Source organism: Macaca mulatta, chromosome 11, assembly GCF_049350105.2.
Source record: "Macaca mulatta isolate MMU2019108-1 chromosome 11, T2T-MMU8v2.0, whole genome shotgun sequence".
Lineage (NCBI taxonomy): Eukaryota > Metazoa > Chordata > Mammalia > Primates > Cercopithecidae > Macaca > Macaca mulatta.
This window is the reverse complement of record NC_133416.1, coordinates 59,353,037-59,358,699: the sequence shown is the minus strand read 5'-3', so window position 1 is coordinate 59,358,699 and position 5,663 is coordinate 59,353,037. Positions and strand designations below refer to the sequence as shown.

General features: G+C 55.0%; 1 protein-coding gene across 2 annotated transcripts in view; it reads left to right on the top strand.

Moving 5' to 3' along the window:
• Positions 1-5,663, top strand: part of KRT80 (keratin 80) — a 31,538-nt gene that overhangs the window by 531 nt on the left and 25,344 nt on the right. The gene's annotated exons all lie outside the window — the stretch shown is intronic.

Below are 5,663 nucleotides of genomic sequence, written 5' to 3'. Positions count from 1 at the left end.
GCCCCCTCCCTCTGCTCCTCACCTCATCTCCATTGGCTATCCACTGACCCAGCCCGCCCCCTCCCTCTGCTCCTCCTCACCTCATCTCCATTGGCTGCCCATCCCCAGCCCAGCCCAACCCCAGCTCTTATCCCACCCAACAGAGGGACAGCAAGGCCAGGGAGTGGCAGGGCATCTGGAGATGCTTATTTGGAAGTCCAACTAGTTCCCCTGAGCTTCAGCTGCTGCCTTTATCTGGCCTGATAATAGACCGAAACCATATTCTGCTCCCTGTTAAGCTATCTGTGAGCCTGCCGGGGTGGCAGCGGCACTCTAGCTGCTGAAGGATGAGGCGGGAAATCTGGGCGCAAACCCCATTCCTCTGCAAAATGGGAGTGCAACAGCCCCATGCCTGCCTGCTGGTGCTGAGGAGATGGCATTGGCCACATAAGCAAGCACTTGCTGTTATCCTAGGCACTGATGCTTCCTCCCTGAGACACGGTGGGCAGGGCTGGCCCCCGACTGGCCTTTCACAGACCAACTGCCTTGGAGACTCCCTGCCTGTCACTGCATCAAGGAATCCCCAACAGGTGCTGAAGGAAGCATACAGAAGGATGGGGAGGGGGAAACACAGCTTCCTGCACTTCGTTGGTCTCTGATAAATAGGTGCTGAACGCTTAACGTTCAGTCACGGAGCTCCTACTATATGCCAGGCACTGTGCTCAGTGCTGGAAATACCACACACCACAGTAGATGAAGCTGCCCTTCTCCAGATATGTCCTGAGCCTCCTAGACAGCCATTGAGGACCCCTGGATGGACAGAACATCCTTGCATGGCAGGCAGCCTGCAGGCTGGTGGCTCCCCGCCCTGTGTCAGCTGGAACAGTGCTTAGCGCCACCCTGGGCTGCTGCCACCCTGGCAGGCCCACAGATCGCTCAGCAGAGAGCAGACTGTGGTTTCGGTCTATTATCGGGCCAGATAAAGGCAGCAGCTGAAGCTCAGGGGAGCTAGTTGGGTTTACAAATAAGTGTCTCCAGATGCCCTGCCACTCCCCAGCCTTGCCGTCCCTCTTTGTTCTTTTCTGAAAGCAGCCCCAGGGAGGAAGAAACCTCCTAAATAGCCGTATACAGTGTCAGGAGTGGAAGGGTGAGGAGGCTGCAACCAGCCGGCAGTTGGCCCAGAGGCAGGGATGGATGGAAAGAGACTCCAGAGCTCAGGAAGTGCTGGTCTCAGGGGCAGGGGGGATCCGGAATTGTGGGGTGAACACCCGTCACAACCCTGCCTCGCTTATCTTCATATTTGCACCACTGCTCAGCACAGGGACGGGCACCTAGTAGAGACTCAGAAATGCCCAAATAGCAGAGGTAAGTAAGATTGGCCAGTTTCTGCAGTGACCAGGATTCCAGGCATAGGAGACTAGGAGGAGGAGAAACAGGTCCTCAGCCCTGTCTAATGGGGGAGGGAGGGAAGAGACCCTTGCCCAAGACAGCCATAGAGAAAGTGCTAATAATAGAGGGCGTGCTGTGTCTTAATTGAACAACTGTTTACTGCATACTTGCCATGTGCCGGTGGCAATACAACAGTGAACAACACAGGCCCTGCCGTGGTGGAGGTTGCTTTTGAGAACTGTCTTGCTCAAAGGACAAGTGAGGGGACTTCCTGCAGGGAGGAAGCAGGCAGAAGTGGCTGAGGGCCAGTGCGAAGCCCAGAGACAGAGGGAGGGAGCGGAGCAGCTGAGTGTTGTCTGAGGTCTAAGAAATGAGGGTTGTAGGAACCTCCCTCGTGGCTCACAGCCAGGCACAGGACCCCTGTTTCCGGGACCTGGCCTCTCCTCCTGGGAGATGACACAGATGCAAGGACGTGGTGTCTCCCGGGGAACCAAGACAGCCTGTGCTGCCCCTTGGCCCTCCCTGCAAGGAGTTGAGCAGCCGGAAGAAGTGAGGCTCTCCTGCCAGTTTCCCTTTGTGCAATCCTCCTTCCTGCTCCTCTCCACCCAGAAGCAGGCCTGGCAGCTGTGCCAAAATGCCACTGGCATGAACCAAGCACCCACACAGTGGGGCAGGGTCTAGGGCTCCCCAGGAAGGCTGGGCCTACCCTACACCTGGACCAGAGGAAACCTACCAACCCCAACATGCTCCCTCCCTGTGTCCCACCTCCAAGGAGAGGGACCTGGGGAGCCTATGGCTTGGTCCCGCTCGGCCCCACGTGCATGTCTGACAAAATTCTAGGCTTGGTGGGGCCTCTGCCATCTTGGGGAGGCTTCCTTCTGCTTCTTTGCTTTGCAAGAGGGACCCTAATATTTTCATGCCTCCAAGGCATTTGGCCATGACCAGACGCTGGGCCAGAAGCTGAAGGAGCAGGAAGCCAGGCCTAGGAGTCAAATGGCACTGGTCTACCTGACCCCTCCAGGCAGAGGACCCAGTGTTGCAACTCATCCCAGTGAGCCCAGCACAGCCTAGCAAGGGTGGGGCAGGGGCCCCAAAGCTGGCTTCCAGAGATGGGGGGACACCCTGACCTCCTTCCACATCCCGCCTGGGCTCTGTCACTCTACAGCATCCCAAAGCTCTTGCGGCTGTCCCCTGTGTCGAAATCCAGTGTAACATGGGCGCTGGGAGGAAGGGTGGCCTTTTACTCATTCCAAAAAGAAATAGTTATCAAACACCTATGATGTCTGCCAGGCACCATGCCAGGCATTTTGACACTGAAGAAACAAAGCCACCACATAGTCCCTGTGCTCACAGAGCTGCGCAGGGGAGGCAGACACAAACACGTAAACACCAACAATAAATAATTACAAATTGGGCTGAGTGCTGCGAAGACGGGAAAGTGTAATTAGCCTGTGCCTACCTCTCCCTGGCCCCAGAGGCCTGGCCTCATTACAGAACACCCATCCCTGCCCAACCTCCCAGCATGCTGCTTGTCTGGGACCGTGGATCGCACTGGCAGCCAAGTACCCAGCAGAGTAAGAGGGTTCACTGTAGTTTGAGGAACATTTGTTGAACTGAACTGGAAAAAAAAAAAAAAGAAAAGAATATGTAGTACAACCTAATTGTACAGGCCATTGAGGCCCAGAGAGGCCAAGCATTTGACCCCAAACCACATAGCTGGTGAGTGGCAGAGCCCCAGACCAGAAACCAGGTCTCCTAAGTCCAGGTCCAGTGTTCCTGCCACATCCCAGGCTGCCCACTGGACAGTCTTGAACCCTTTCACAGCCCCCAGGAATCTGCAGCCTCCTGGCCCATCTCAGATGCCTGCTTTGCAGGTCAGCACTGTCCAATAGGACCGGATGTGATGATGGAATTGTTCTGTATCTGTGCTGTTCAACTCAATCACCTGACACCACTCAGCAGGTGCAGGGAAAAGTGGCCAGTGTGGTGGGGTCGGGGGGTGGGAGAATGGGCAGGGCTGTGGGAGAAAAAGGCACAGTGGAGGTGAGACCCAGCAAGGAAGAAGGATTGGGTTTGACATTTCAAGGAATCTTCCATCCCCAAAGCCACGAAGAGCCCCTAAAGGATACTCTACACAGTAAGGACATGCCTTGATCAAAGCCTCTGTGGGACCCCAAGGGTGTCACTGCTCCTCTGAGCTCTACAGTACCTCCGACACTCCAGCAACACCAGCTGGAGTGGTCATTTATTCATTCGTTGTCATTCTTTGTCAAAACCCCACACAAACAATTTCTCACACCCGCAGCTCATAATGCTGGCCCAGCCTGAAATACCCTTCCCCTCCCCTGCCTGGACAGCTCTTGCTCTTCCTTCAGGCCTGAGCTCACTGTCCCCGTCTGGGAAGGCATTGTAGACACCCTCATCTGGGTCAGTGCCTCTTCCATGTCTCCATAGCCTGCCTGGCATGTGGAGGAGGCTTAATTTCTCTGTCTTTGCTATTAGTTCTCCTTTCTTGACCCTTCCCACACCTACATTTACATCCCCAATCCCCAACTCTGGGACCCTCAGAAATTCTGAGCACAGGTGGGGCACAGTGGCTCGTGCCTATAATCCTTGCACTTTGGGAGGCCGAGGCAGGCAGATTGCTTGAGGTCAGAAGTTCAAGACCAGCCTGGTCAACATGGTGAAACCCTGTCTCTACCAAAAAACACAAAAGTTAGCCAGGCACGGTGGCGCGCACCAGTAATCCCAGCTACTCAGGAGGCTGAGGCGGGAGAATTGCTTGAACCCGGGAGGCGAAGCTTGCAGTGAGCTGAGATCACACCACTGCACTCAAGCCTGGGTGACAGAGTAAAATCCTGTTACAAAAAAAGGGGGGGCCAGGTACAGTGGCTCACGCCTGTAATCCCAGCACTTTGGGAGGCCAAAGCAGATGGATCATGAGGTCAAGAGATCAAGACCATCTGGCCTTTGAAACTCCATCTTTACTGAAAAAAAAAAGATTTAGTTGGGCATGGTGGCATGTGCCTGTAGTCCCAGCTACTCGGAAGGCTGAGACAGGAGAATTACTTGAACCCAGGAGGCAGAGGTTGCAGTGAGCCAAGATCATGCCACTGCACTCTAGCCTGGGTGACAGGGCGAGACTCCATCTCAAAAAAAAAAAAAGAACTTCTAATCACATAGCCACAGTCTGCCAAAGACTCTCAGTCCCCAGCCTAGGTCCTCCCACTCCCAGGACTTGGCCCCTGGACCAGCCCTGCTCAAAGGGAAGATCCAGAGAAAAGGCCAGGAGTTGCTAACTTCATAAGGGAGATGGCACCAACCCAGATCGCGACCGTAGGTGGGGACATGCATTTAGAAGAGAAGATGGAAGATTGACAGGAACTTGAGCAGGCTCATCTGGGAAGGCTTCTTGGAGGAGTGGCCCTCCTTCCCATCGTGTCCTTCAGTAATACGAAGATTTTCCCCTGTAGATTCCAAACCCTTTGCTGGCTCCCCTGCCCAGAGAGTCCCTGTCTGTCTCCCCAAGAGTCACATCCTGCCCCAGAGCCTGACCCAGGCTAGGATGTGCCCACTGGAACATTCATCCAACAACTATATCTTGCCATCCAGCGTCTCCAGAGACCTGTTGCTCCACAGCCAGGAGGCCTCAGGCCAAATGGGGAGCAGGGCAAAGAGGAGGCGCTGAAACTATGACACAGGGATGCCATTCTCATAAGGACATCCAGCTGGGCTGCAGGGGCACAAACCCTGTTCCCTCTGCCCCCACCCAGGGCAGAAAGGAGGAGCTCCAGGCCGGGACTCTGAGTGGGCAGGTGACTCCGAGAGGGACAGGAAGACAGTAAGACAAGTGAGAGAGAGCACGACAATCGAAAACACAGAGGAGGCGGATGAGAATGCAAGGGAGACAGACCACAGGTTGGGTGGGACTGACATGGAGAAGGAAATGGGAGGAGGAGAGAGAAAAAACAAGAAAACTCCCCCTCACTTCAAGACCAGTTCCAGAAGGCTCTGGCAGCCCAGCCTAAGCCTCTTCCCCATTCCTCGCCTCTAGCCAGCCCTTCCCCTCCTCTGCTCTTTCTCTGCCTCCTGGATCATCAGGATTGTGTCCTGTCACCAGTGACAGGGGAGTGGGATAAAGGGGATAGACTCAAGAGGCAGGAAAGGGAGATGCAGATTCCTGTCCCTGGACCATGTAAGGACTAGAAGGGCAGGGTTCCGGAATCCCAGAGGGTACGGGATACCCAGGTGTCATTTCTAGCTGGGGTTGTCCCATCCTCACCTGAAGCCACAAG